A 14,878-nucleotide genomic window follows, 5' to 3' on the forward strand; every position below is an offset into this window, starting at 1 on the left:
ATAACAGTACACATACTGTGCTGTCTTTGCTAAGGAAAATCAGGAGATCATAGAATTGTTTAATATGGTTAAAAACTGACATACCTAAAAAAAAAATAAGCAACACCTCATATGAGGAAAAGCTAGTTTTCTTTAACTTTGTTTTGAAAATTCTATGTGCTGTGTCTGCAATATCCCATTTACAACTTGTTAAAAGGGTCTAATAAAAAAATATTGTATAAGGAACAGATAGGGTCAAATATATTCCTTCTTGGTTATATGCTGTTTTGGTCATGTAGGTCTGATTTGGGGCTGCAGCTGTAATATTTAGTGTTTATTTCATTAACTTCCAAAGCATATGTAATCAGAGGAAAGACCTGGGCTATGCCTGCCAAGTATTATCCAACTAGATTTATAAAGACTTTGCTTTTAGAACTGTTCCTTCTTCTAAGGGACTCTTTTCCCATAAGTAAACTTAATTTAACTGTTTTTCCCCAGGCTCTAAAGTTTTACAACAGTATTCATAAACTTGTCATCTCATACAGTTCTGCTGATTATAGTTAAAACTGAGTTTAATGAAGAATGGAGAGTAATCTGCAGAGTACTAAAGAAACTAGATGTCTAACACTAATTGTAACAACATATACAGGCAAGCTTTGGAGAAACTTTTATGTTTTACAAATTATTTAAAGAAGAATATAATGAATAAATACTAAGTTAGCCCACTCAATATTTAGGCAAATATCTCTTACCCTGTCACAAACATACAGTAAATGTCTGCAAGTTTCTGAAGGTCTGTGTTGGTACTTACACTCTGGAGATGAGACTGAACATGCACTCACTTTTACAATTTAATTTTTGTTTAGAATGACTTGGCTGAGCTCTGGGCACAAGTAATTATGACCATTTATGAAGATTAACCTGGCAGTTTTCAAAGGAAAAAGGGTTTTTGTGACTCAAAGGCTTAGCTGATTCTTCCTCCCAGTCTTATCTTTTTAGTTTTTCCACTCCACTCACAGAAATAAGGCTAATCAACTAACTTTGTGACTGAGCAGTGCACCTCAGTAATGAAATACCTTGAAGAGGTACAGCTTGAATTTAGTTATGTTTACTTCTTAGACTGTTCCAGTACAGTAGAAAGATCTGACAGGAATCACCAGAATGGACATTTCTAAGCTTCTGACTTACCAGATGCCTGAAATTCAAGGCACAACATTGAAAAGTAAGTACCTGTTAAACATAATAGTAGGTATCTGCATAATGTTTGTTATTTTTATGCACAAAGGATTAGGTAAAGATGAAGTGTGTACCTTGTAATACCAATACAAGCTGTAATCTAATCACGTATGAAGAATAGCTGCCTGAGCCCCTATGTTTCATTCAGGGTGAATGCATTGCTCCTATAACATGTAGACCTTTCGAGAATACAGCAAGACCTGTCTTGTGCCTTTTGTGTTGACAATCTATACTGAATATCCCTCCTCAGAAAAGGGGAGTCTTTTTTTTTTTTCCCATTTCTCCTGCTTATATAAACCTCTAGAGTGAGGTAATTCCAGTAACTGAGGCATCTATCAATATTTCCCTTAAAAGTCTGTAGTCAGTTTTGTCAGGTGTTGAGGGTTTTTTTGGATTGTTTGTTTTGTTTTAACAAAAGTTGCTTAAGGCTGACACGTCAGGCAAGGTTTCAGCTTAATAATAAAACTGTATTAAAAGAGGCAAGTTCTTAACATTTTTTGTTTGAAATTGCTTTTTGAAAAGTGTTGTACTAGTGATTCTGTTTATATGCAGGGCAAGTTATGATATGGCAGACAAGCCCTCAGGGGGAAACATTACAATGCTTTTCATTTCAGCAGTCAATAGTTTGAGGTGCAAATTCGTCTCTGAGGAAGCAGAGAATTTGGCTGATGTTGGAGTACTGCACATACCTGACAGTATGGTACCTGCTGGCCCCAGAGCAACGATGTAACTGCAGGGAAAGAATATAGAAGAGAACTACAGTCAGAAGCTATCAAAGGCTAAGTATGTAAATAGGCACTTTGCTCCAGGTAGCACTAAGTTCTGAATAGTAATAACACTGCTTTCAGTAAAAGACTGCCTACTGACAGTTAATATAAGCTGGCTGTTGGCTGTTTTTTCACATCATGAGTATGCTATGGTTTAACAGTCCTTCCCATCTTAGAATTAATTTTTCTATTACAGTATTCACAGCACAGATTTTGTTCTCTAAGTAAGTGGAAAGAATAGTTGTCAAAACCTGGTTACATAGTAATTGGATCTACTTACAGTGGTTTTGAAATGAGCCTTGCTACGTGACTAGTAATCTTTAACCTGCAGTCTGTTGGACTTAAAAGATCATAATGAAGGATGAAAAACACTATACTTTAACAAGCATGGAATGGGGAATTAATTACAATCCATCCCACTACTTTCATTCTGCCAGTAGCTACACTAATGCTTGAAAAAGGAGGTAAAACAAGTGAATGTATTGAGGAATGATCTGAACAGTAAGAAATAGGAAGTAGTTAGTTCATACCCTAAAGGATGAAAGCTTACTTTTCTTTCTCTCTTTTTTTTTTTTTTAAATGCAATACTCCCTTAGATCTATTTTTGGTCCAGTTCTTAACTTTTACCCACATCGCTGGAGGTGTTCGAGATCAGGTTGGATGAAATCCTGGGCAACCTGATAGTGGGTGACATCCCTGCCCAGCACAGGGGTTGGGGTGGAACTAGAGGGTCTTTGAGGTCCCTTACAACCCAGGCCTTTCTATTATATGCTATTTTTATTATTGTTCTTAAATATGCTTCCTTTATCAGGAATAAATTCAAAATATGTACATAACATGAATGGATATTCTTTACAGGAAGCAACATCTGTCTTCAGCTAAGCTGCGAATGCATTTTGTGTAGGCAGGCCTGAGGCAGCTGGATACTGATTAGAAGAACTACAGCACAATCTGATATGGCTGATCTGTGGCTGACTGTGCTGCTTCAGAGGTACATGTCATTGGTGTCCAACCAGCAGTCTTAGACCTAGCCTACACAAACTCCAGGCGCACTGAGACTGCAGTGCAGACATATTGCAATACTGTATTCCTTCTTTGGTGCATAGCTGCAGTACAGTGCTTTCCTGATACAACTTCTCTTTCCTCTCACTAGGAAGTGTTAGTAATCAGATTTAGTAATATAACAGTCCATAAATCACTTTTGACAGGGAATAGAACACTTTAATGAACAAGGGAAAACAAAGTAAATATTGCTTAGGCTTTTGAAAATGGAACTTCAAACAGATACCATGGATTCTGAAAGCTGTAAAATGTACTTGACTATCTGCACATTTAATGCTGTACATCGCAATCTCCTCCTATCTGTCCTATCACCTTTTCAAGAGTATTTTTTTTCTTGGCTCTAACTCTCAGGAGACCCTAAGGTCCTGAATTGTTCTGCCTGCTGTAGCTGTAGACACTGGTTAATACCATGTATCAACACGAAAGACTATAGCATATATAAGAAACTATTAAACACTTGATCATAATGACAAGTGGCTTTACTGTCAAGCAAGATGCTATAAACTACTAGTCTGTAAACTAAACATCTGAAGAGCAGAATTCTGCTCAAGGGTATGTTGCAGAAGCTTGAGAGAGAGGATGCTAAGGGCTAGCATTATATAGCCCCAATTTTTAGGCACATTGCTATTGCAGATGTTGCAACAATTAAAATGTGGGGATAGGTTCCCATTAATTCATGTCAGTTTAGAACTTCAGGAAGTTGTGCTTTAACTGGATCACTTTGTCAAAGTTGCCTGATAAATTAATAGCCTGCACAGGAAAATCTGGATTAACTGCCAAGAGTGGTTTGTGAAATAACAGGGAACACACTGGCAGATTTTGAGGAGTATTTTCATCCTGCTTGTAGTTAGGAAAAGGCAACTCCAGTAATAGATGATAGTTTGGGCTTGAGACTAGAGTTCCTGGAATAAGATGGGGAGTGTGCCCTTCCCATTCTCTTCCATGTAATTAAAGAAATGTAAAAGTGATCCTCTGTGAGGGCTCTGTTTGTAGATGGATCAAGACCTGAAAGATAGGAACTTACCACTCGAGTTCACTGCAGACAAATGCATGTAAGTTCTGCATTGGCTTGTGCAAATATGCCTTGAGATATGGCTGGAGGCATAAAAGCCTGAAGAAGACATTTCAGAAGGTTGAATTCAACCCGACCGACTAGCCTGGATGAAAGAAACTGTTGTCTTTTTTTTTTAGTTCATCCGTTCTGTGTAAAATAGGAACTGCTAAATGCTGCAAGCCAGCAATTTAGGAGGTGATAGATTTCATCTTCATTCTTCTAGAAATGAATTCAAAACAACTCATATGTCTGTTCAAAGGCCTGAAGGACTAAGGTGAGGCAGATGATTACTCTCAAATAGCAGACGTTTCACCTCAAAGGCATAAGTTAGAAACATGAAACAGGTGTTCCTCTGCTCGTAAATACAGCACAAGCATTGTAAGAGGTAAATTACTTAAAATGGCAGAAAAAAAAATCAGAAGTGATCTCTGCTATAACGCAAGCTTTTACAATCTCATATGTAGGTACAAGGTGAGCAGTTTTAAAATTAATGAATTATTACTGCTTTTTCTATTTTCTTCACTATGTTTTTGCATGAAAGGCCCATGGAGATACTTCCACAGACCTTTCAGAGCTGCAGTGCAGAAGATGCACAAATCACTGGCCATGCCTTGGTTTAGTTTAGCACTGATCAAGTTCAGCAAACAGCACAGCAGCTGTCTTACAGTCACAATGAAGTACAACCCTATTGTGGTCACGTTACATGATCAGTTATCTTGGTCATCCCTTACCACTGTAGATTACAAAACCTCTAGTTATGGTAATTATTACTGTACAGCATGGGCTACACAGATTATAAAAGGATTAAGCGTTATTCAAAAATCAAGCCTTAAGATTTGTAAGGAGTAACACTAATCACGAGCCCTTGCTCTATACTTCTATTCTGTCCCATCCCGCAAAGGTGAATCTAGTATGAGAAGTTATTTAGTAGCTTGGTTGGATATGATGGTGCAGGACTTCTCCGCTATGATTTGGCAGTAAATCTGAGCACAGTGTTCAAATCCTAAAAATCAATGCTTAGAGAGCTACTCTAAATCAGAAGGAGGTAGAGTAAGTAGTCATAAAGGACTAAATAGGAGCTTGGGCTGGAGCTCATCTATGATGGCAGACATCTAGGAGCATTTCTGAAATCATTTTAACAGGAAAAGCGTTCATAGAATGGAAGAAGAGTTTAGAGACATCTTTGAGTTACCCCTGATGACTTAATGGGCACCATAGGGACCCCTACTAACTGCATGAATTTTTAATCACCCACTTATGAAGCAACATGACTGAACACCACATTTTAATAGTACTGTAAGCATCACGTTCATACTTACTGTATCAAATCACATGTAGGGCAGGCTGAGAGCCCTCCTCCAGCTACTGACAGGAGCTGAACAGACAAGTAACACCTTAAGTGCTGCAGTTCAACCCCATCTCTGTACCTGAAGTGTCAGTGTAGCCAGTCAGCACGGACAAGTGGCTACACCACAAAATAAGAAAAACTATGTGTTTTAAGGTATCTTTCCAGCACAAAGAAGCCAAACAGATATTAAAAGTCTAGAGAAGCACTTAAATACTATTTCAATAGGCCTGAATCCTGGTAGTTTAACCTTTATGATTTCTTCCACCTTTACTGTCTCATGGTAACATACGCTTGAATTGTGTAGCAGTCAAACAGTTTATAGCTACCATCTTAGCCCAGTAACAGTGGATGATGTTACTGATGCTGTTACAGGTTTTAAAAAGTTTAATAATTTCAAAAAAAAATTATATCATCCATGTCCATGGTCCTCATCATTTCTAAATTCCAGCTCATCAAGTTTGATGAGCTCTAATACTATGAAATTGTTCTACATGATACAAAACTGCCCAAATTCAAGTACTTATAAAAGCATGAAGTGCTACAATAATTTAAAATAGCTATGTGCTTTACAAAGCACTCTCATATTGCTGGAACACTTCAAATACTTTTATAAGGATGTCAAACTGGAATGTGGTCAAATAACCTTTTGGTATAAAAGTGGAAGATGTCAAAAACACACTTCACATAGCGCGAACAGCACTTGGAGTGTCTTCAAAAATAATAATTTCAGCTTGTGAGCTTGCAGCTTTCTGAAGCTAAAGTCTGTATGTTGGTGCGGTTAAAGCAAATTTGTCTCTTGCTGATGTGATCCAGAGTTCAGGGTCTGACCCTGCCAAGAGGTGTTTGCTTAATTTTTTATTTTTACAGTAGGGGTACTTGTGATCCCAAAGCCCAGCATGTTTTGTGTCTTCCTAGAGGCTTCTATCTTAACCAGGTCTTTCAACAAGCCGTAGAAAGTTGACATCAGTGGAGGTTCATGTTCACAGCCAGCATTATGTGTCCAAGACAGTGAACCCACCTGGGCTGGGAAGAAGAGAGCATTCTCAAGCAGCAGGCGATGGCATCTTTTCCCCTTGTAATGGAAGAAGGAAGGACACAAGCTGCAGATTCTGCATTGTCCCAGTTCTTCTGAATTTCCATACCCAAGACAGCAGTTTGCTGTCAGTGGAAGTTTATCTAATCTCAGCTAACAAGACACACAGCCTTATCTGTATATACATACACATGTGCACCTGCATATGCACCCATAGGAAAAGTTCCAAGAAACTTCACACGATCTTTCAGCAGTTAATGTACCTATGCCAGCAGCCTGATTTTGTTGGAAAAGATGGATAGTTCAGGGTTCAAATTCATATTGTTTAGTTCTGCACATACGAGTAGGACTTGAGAGAAGCTGCCTCTAATTAAAGTTGTGCTACTGTATCACTCAGTCGTACAGATTATTCATTGGGAAAATAAGCCACGATAACATCCTCCTTCAATTTCCTCTTTAATTTTTGTTACAATAGATGCATTTTCTTCTGCCTTCTGAAGAAGAGACTAATGCATCTCTAAAGTTAATAAAATGGCATGGGGTCATTTTTATTAAAAGAAAGTTAAACATCTGCTGTGTCCTTTGCAGTGTATTAAACAATACTTTATTATTCTCACTTTCCTGACCTGCTTCATGTCCCTGGCCAGCAGAGAACCCTATTGTCTGCTTTTCATAAGCATGTAGCAATTTAAAAAGTACCTGAGAAATAAAATTTGGAGATGTAAAACAGCTGCAGATACAAGCAGTCAAGGATAGGTGGTATTACTGGTCGCTGGCTGTCCTGGCATATGCCCATTCAGCTCATGAGCCCTCCCTGTCCACCATTCTGTAAGAGGGAAGGGGGAAATCACTTTAATGGGCATTGTGCCTTCCAAAGGAGGGAGTCCTTACAGGGAACGGCAGCCCCAGCTGTGTCTTTTTTTGAACTTAGGAAAAGTGTTAGCAGAAATATGGCCATTTTATTTTCTTCTTAGCTTTGTTGAAGTTACAGCAAGTTTTAGTAATGCTTCCTATCTACTGTGGGGAAGCACACAGAGAGAAAGAAGGCGTATGAAAATTTTTTTAGTCATTTTTCATCCCGTTCCGTTGGAGGCTGGGAGCTTAGGGACAAGCATGAAAGAAAAACACTTCATATTAACATTCCCTTACACCCACTTCAGAGCCCTGTATGTGCCAGAAGAAAATAAATAAATAAGTAGATTTAAAAAAAAAAAAATGGAGCATCTGTGGGAAGAAAACACAAAAGCAACGTGAGCGCAGTCAAAGCTGTGCTCAAGTACAGTTTGCAGAGAGGAGGAAAAGACTGGCTGAGGCATTTGCCCAGCTCTAGATATTTTAAGGGAGACATTTACCCCTAATTGTCAGGATTTAAAATAGATTTGTTTTTAGTGAACATAGTAAAATTACTATCAACTGCAAGACTGACAGTTGCAATTAAATCATCGTTGTTGGTACGAGATAAAAATTAGAATAGACAGCAAGTTCAAATTGTGTTAGAAAATGCCAGTTCATCCCCCTACTGCTTGTTCTCAAAGTCAGGTGAATTCAGGCCATGTATGAACTGAGGTAATATAACACCTGTACGGGCCGACACCTCATGATTTGGCAAATGTGCCCCAAACTCCAATTCTCGTTTCCGTGGTGGCCCCATGAGCCTTCACCAGGGCCTGAGAGAGGTTTCATTTACTGCCACCGGTTTCTGCTTGCATTTCACCCTAGTGTCATGACCAGACTGCAGGCTGCTGCTTCAGAGCAGGTACTGCACTGCTCTGACTTCCACCTCAAGGGGTGAGCAGAGCAGGATTAGAGCCGGCCTCCCCAGCCCAGTCCCTGCTCCCAGCTGGGAGTGTGCTGGCCCAGAGCAGCCAGGTTTGGCTTCCATTCCTCTTCCACAATGGGTGAGCGGAGCTCAGGCAATGCAGGAAACCCAGACTGGGTTGCGTGCAGAAGCCAAGAATCCTCTCCCCTCCTGTTTCCCACTGCTATGGTCTCAATTCACTCACACAAGTCTCACAGCCTCTGAGCAGTTCACCCCTCACCGTGACAAGACCAAGCAAACACTACTGCCACTGCTCCGCTGCTGCGGCCTTGAAGGGAGATACCGCAGCCACAGCCCACAGCGCAGCCTCACAGCGAGCCCCAGCAGCACCCATTTCCTCACCTACTACCACAAGGACTTTGCTCAGTTCACTTTCTGCTCCCTTCTGCTGTTACTCTTGCTGTCACCATGGAAATAGTACTGTAACCATGGAAATGAGGGGCTTTGGGTTATTAACGTGGATTGGGGAAGTCACTCCGCAGCCCAGCAGTAGACTTACCTGGCAAGGTACGGGACCGCAGGCTGTGCCTTTGGTGGGGTCACCACTGGGCCTCAGGGGACAGGGAGGGATGGGGGGCCTCAATCCTACAGCTGACATTGCTTTTTCACAGTCAGATAACAAGCCTGTGGCCATTACCTGTGCCTCAGCTCCCTCCATTTCTCTAATGAGTGTAGTGACTCTAATTTATATGACGGGGGCATTTTAAGGCTCTTCAAATCATTAACGTGTTAATGCACCTTGAGATTCTTTGTTTTAAGGGATTAAACTAAAAATTAGAAAAGAATTAACATCTTGTCAGATTCCAGGCTTCATCATGTAAACTCTAATCACAGGCTTAGATGATTGCACTTCTTCTCCAAGTGTGGCAAAATAAGAAGAGACACAAATAATTAGCATAGCTACATGTGAAATTCCTTCAGCAATTACAATTGGTTTTGTATACCCCTGTTGGAAACCAGAGCCTGGCCATATACCACGGAGCATCACTGGCCACCAAAACCACTTCTCTGTTCTCTTCTCATGCAAAAGATGAGGACAAATCTCTGCACTCTCCGGTGCACAGCTGTCACCTGTGTACTACTCCCCACACAATGCACTCAGCACCATCAGTTGTGCATCAGATGCATCTCAGCCGCAAGAATTTCAGCACTCACCTGCAGAGAGCCACAACTGCATACCCAGGACAAGAGTATTGTGCAGTGTAGTAGGAGAAACACAGATAAGGCCATGTTGTGACAACACATGTGACTTTAGGATTTCCACACCAACCAGCCAAGCCCACAGCACACATGCTCTGAATAATTTTGTGTCAGAGGATCCAGTCTAAAACCCTTCACATAGCGCTTGCATCAAAGGTCCTTGGCCACACTGGAGTGGGGTGGAAGGAACCTTCCCGGCTATGAACAAATGTAACTCTGAACTGGTTTTATTTTCTCCTGATGCTCAGTATGCCTTCCCCCTCGTGAACTGCATATTTATGTTACCTGTCTCATGCCACTCCAGTGCACACAGTATGATGATCTGCATTTGTGTCATCCTTCCCACTCAACCCCCAGGCCTGCTGCAACCAATGCACTGTGACAAGGCAGTCTTCGGGAGAGCCTGTCACTGCCGTCCGAACACATTTAGCCCTTACCCTCCTGCACATCACCTGCCTTCTGAGCAAGCATGGGTCCAGCCCCGAGCGCTAACTGAGGGGTGAGATGATCCCACCCTCTGCTGGTGGCAGTGATGGTGGTGTCTGCTGGGTTTTGTGGGGAAGTGTCTGTATTTTGGATACTTCAGGCCTTCTAGAAAAGCCAGCTACAGGATGGCTTCTGGTTCTGTTTGCTTGTGGCAGGACTCTTTGGACTTCAAGCCTGCATGCTATGAACCCTCTCATTTAAGTGCTCAGAGAGAAGCAGCCCACTGTAAGTGATCAACTGCCTCGAGAAAATAAATGCAACTTCTTCAGCGCCCTCCTGAACTGCTCCCAAGAGGTTCAGTCCTTCCCTCCTTGCCCTCATTCAGCAATGTGCTGGGGATACAGTTTTCCCTTAATGGTTGTACTTAAATCACAGGCTCACACCGATGGTGCTGTCCTACCTACACTTCCGATTGCTATTCTGGTCCCAGGGCCAAAACACCGCCCTCTGAACGGCTGCACCACTCAACAAGCAAAGGCAGCTTCTGCTCCCAGGAGGATTCCTTCTAGATTTCATGAAATTCTAGAGTAAAGTCCCTGCTATCAGTGTACAAGGAAGCATTTGAAGGAAGTGCTTTTTCCCCTCTCGACCCCTGAAAATTGTTTCCATCTAAACCCTTCACTAGCATCACAGTGAAATTTTCAGCGGGGGAATCAAACTTTGTTTTCCCCTGGGGCAGCTCAGGTGATAACTGCTTAGCCACTAGCAAATTTTATTATACCAAGAGGTATTCTGCTTTTGTTTTCCATCAAATTGATTTTCCAGTTCTACTCTGTATCAGTCAATGTATTTGCTTCTCTATTCCTTGCTGGTCAGCTGTGCTATGCTGGGCTTCATGTACAGGTGTGAGAACCGTGAAGCAAAGCTGAGTGCTGCTGTCACCAGAAGGGACACAGACACTGCAAAAACTCATGGAACCAAGACATGAAAATGCATGTATTAAAATATTAAAAATCAGCTGGGCTTTGAGTGTGTTTCAGAGTTTGTGGTCATCCAGAAGCAACGATGCATTAAGTTGGAAAGCTGGTTTATTGAATAATATCAGAAAGGTAGTCCATAAAAATAAAATAAAGGTTTGGGGACTACTGAGCTCCAGCAGCGGCACAAGCACAGTTCAGCCAATTCATTAACTCTCAGTATCCTGGCACTTTTAACTGAACCAATGCATATAGTAAAAATGTAGATTTCTTTTCTCCCTAATAGTTAAAATGAAGCCCAGAGTTTGCATACATGTACTCCACTTGCACTGTACATAGCTGTGACACCACAGTCCCAGATTGTGTCACAAGGACAGTGAGGAAAAGACTGATCAGTGGTTGTGTTAAGCTGGGGGGCACAGGGTCCCACAGGACGCCTGGAGTGGGCACATCCCTGTTTCTGTCAGCAATCCCCTGGGGAACAGGGACAGACCTTGTGCTAAGCTGAGGTCAGATCTTTGCTTTTGGACCTTGCCATTGCTGCTCTTTGCACTGAAAAGAGCAAAGCTCAGGAGCAGACGTGAGGATATAAGCATGGGTAGACCTAAGCTGGCAAGGAAAACCACGCACTAGAGTGCCACCACCTTCGACCAGGTAGCAGAGCTTGGAGGGGCAGCTTGGTGAGGCTCCAGGCTCAGCCCTGCGAACACTGCAGGAGAGGCAAGTTACACAGACTGCAGAGCAGCCAGCAGTCCTATTTGCTTTTTTATTACCTCTGAGGAGCTGAAAACCTCCCAGAGCTGGGCTTTTTTCAGTACACTTCATTTTCTTAGTGGCTGACTTAACAAAGGTAAAGACCTCACCAGGGAGCATCCCTGAATACAGAGGACAAACAGTGGGCTCACTCTGCCTGTGCCATGTGTAAGCAGTGCTCAGGCTGCTCGTTTTTTCCCTTGGTACTGTCCAAATATTGACTGTACTCAAGTGCCACTAAAATAACATTCAGTGCTTGTGCAATCACTTCAGGCTTTGGAAGCTCTCAGACTGAGAGAATAAATATTTTGCTGAAGGGCTGCTTTTTAAAAACACCCTTTGAGAAGAGCGTTGTTGTCCCGCAGCCAGGTTTAGAGCAGGGGCATGAAGCACGTGCTGGCCTAGGAGCGATCCTCAGCAGGGTAGGATGGAAGCAAGGAAGAAACCCCACAGCATCGTAGCAAGCTGAGCAGGCTGCACGAGACCAGTTTAGAGGAAGCACAAGGGGAGGGGAGATCAAGCACCAGAACACATCTTTTGGAAAATTTTTGTTAAAAGCTGAGTTTTGAAGAAAAGCATGAAATTCTGCTGCTCCTGAGGGGAAGGATGGATTCCTTCCCTCTAACAAGCAGTAGGAGAGGTGGAATGGCATGGATAATGAAGAACAGGAGATAAATAATAAGGAATGGGGAAGCAAATGGGGGAAATAACTCTTCCATTGTTAGAACAGTGCTAGTGGCAGCTTTATAGCAACTTATCATTTCTATTTAAAGCCTAGTTTGGGGGCTATAATGTCTCAGCTGTTTTCTGTACCATCTGGCTGAAATTTAGCATAAAATGTTATCTTGGAGGTAAATGAATTCTTTTCCCTTTATCAAAATAGCAGTATTTGGGCAAGGAAACCAAGATATAAAGAGAGACACATTCAGGAGTGTTATTTTAACAGCTAAGGGCAATCTTCCTTTTAAAAATAGCTTGAAATAATCTGGTTATGGAATTGACATCCAATTCTTCTGCTGTCAGCATTGTCTCTCTACGCTCTAAGGGTCTCCTGTACATGGGTACATGGGCGTGAAGCCTCAGAGCCAGGTGCACAGAACTGGCCTAGCAAAACCAGCCAAGGGTGGATGACACACTCAGACACCACTTCTTGCTCCACTTCCAGGCCACCATGCTTAGGAGGCCACACACACCCTGGGAAGGGCACAGGCTGCTTACCAGCAGCCCTGGACCACAACTCTCAGAAGTTGGTGGCTCCTACCATGCTCGTTCCCCACCTATTAACCTAGATAAAGGCTTCTGGCCAGCTAACAGACAGGAGTGGCCACCCACCCAGTTTCTCACCAAGCGCATTACCTACCATTTCACAAGATGGGGATGCTATTGCTCTGTTTCCATCTCTCACAGCTGAAAGTTTCCTTTTCCCTTAAACACCACACAGTTATTTTCTAATTCATTCTAGATAAACCTGATTATTTCCCTGATTCACCCCACTATCATTTCAGCCATCCTTTGAGTTGAAGGTAGAGCTTTATCTGCTGAAAAGTCTCTACTTTCCAGTCTGGACTTCGATTATACAACAAGTAATATCGCTCGGTGGAGGAAGGTTGTTGGAATAATTTGTATCTTTTATACAAACTGATAATAAAAATTTAGCTCCTTGATGTATTTTTCTCCCTTAAACTGTAGTTATGCTTCCTTGAATAGATAAAGGCAAGATAAATTCAATTACAGCATAATTTCTCCCAGGATGAATAACCTTTAAATCAGCTCTGATCTCAAAACGCATTATGAGATAACATACTGTCCATTACATTGTTGAAATTGGGGCTACGGCAGTGCCTAGAGTTGTCAGTATGAATATCAAATTATTTATGCTCCTCTTTGCATCCTTGAATACCAAATAAGCTCAGGGCTCCTTACTCTCAGTGTTCCTGTGTGAACACTGATTTTTAATGGAGGCAAGAGGTGCTTGCTTGACAGCTCTTGAAATTGCAGTGCACTATTTATCACAGAGATGTGCAGCACTGCTACACGCTCCCGTTCTGCTGTCACCTTGCTGAGAGTTTCCCTCTTCTTGGGGAACAGTTCAGGACTGGAAGCTCAGTTACATCTTCCACCTGGCTGGCTGCATTGCTGCTGCTCAGAGCCAGCGTAGGAATAAAAGGGGAGCCACCGTAACATTTTGGGGCAGCACTCTGTGTTTGAGCTGTTCATCGGCAACAGTTTTGAGGTGCACGCCTTTCGTCATCAGACCAGTCACAAGATTTCAGAGTTCTCCATGTCCTCTTCCATTTTACAAGCCTGAATACATTAGCACAGCTATTGTCTGCTTTTGGAGCACATTGTTGTTAAAACAGGATTCAGTACAAAAGCAACATGACTTAATGTCATCCCTCTCCAAGGTTAGCAGCGCCTGAGTTCTTGAGGAGAGCAGCAACGACTACAGCATCTAAACACAGCGTGCTCCACACGGCGAAGATTTCTTCCTGCAAATCAAGTTAACCTTATGTACAAGGTGACAAAAGTTGAGAGCATCCAACTTGTTCAGAGCAAATAATCCAGGAGGATATTAAGTGCAGGCCTGGGAGAGGGAAGAACTGTTTGCTGTTAACCAAAAGGGTAAGCTCAGCTTCACTTCAGAAGCAAATGGAGAAGTCCAACGGTCTTGCACAAGCTAGACATCTGCCTTGTCGCACCCCACAAAGCTACCTCTGAGTGTCAAAGTCTCCAAACTCAAGCACCTGGATGCCTTGTTAGAACCTAATGAAATGATGGGGGCAGAGCAAGAGGAGCTAGCAGAGCTCCTTGAGGCAAATAAGCAAAAAGACAGAAGGTTTGGGCAAGGGGCACACATCCCAAGGGGAATAGGGAAGGGCAGGAAGGAAGTGGTGTTTTGTTTGTGCCCAGATATCAAGACTGCTTAACAGAAGTACCTGGAAGCTCTTATTCCTGGTTTCATTCTAACTTGCATTTTCTTAAATACTTGATGACAAAAATAACCTCCTGGGAATTCAGTAAGTCTCATGGCCAAGTAGTCTATTTAAATAACCTCATGTCTTATGTTTGGTGGCCCCCTGAAGTCCACTAGGTATTTTTTAAAGAGAAAAATCTAGATTTGAGTTAAAATGCAAGCATCCAACCCACCTGAGAAAACCACAGGGCCACCACACCCAGGGAGGCCAGGCCTCCCTGTGGACTCAGAGCACCGAGGAGCAGCTCTC

Source organism: Cygnus atratus, chromosome 17 (assembly GCF_013377495.2).
Source record: "Cygnus atratus isolate AKBS03 ecotype Queensland, Australia chromosome 17, CAtr_DNAZoo_HiC_assembly, whole genome shotgun sequence".
Taxonomy (NCBI): Eukaryota; Metazoa; Chordata; class Aves; order Anseriformes; family Anatidae; genus Cygnus; species Cygnus atratus.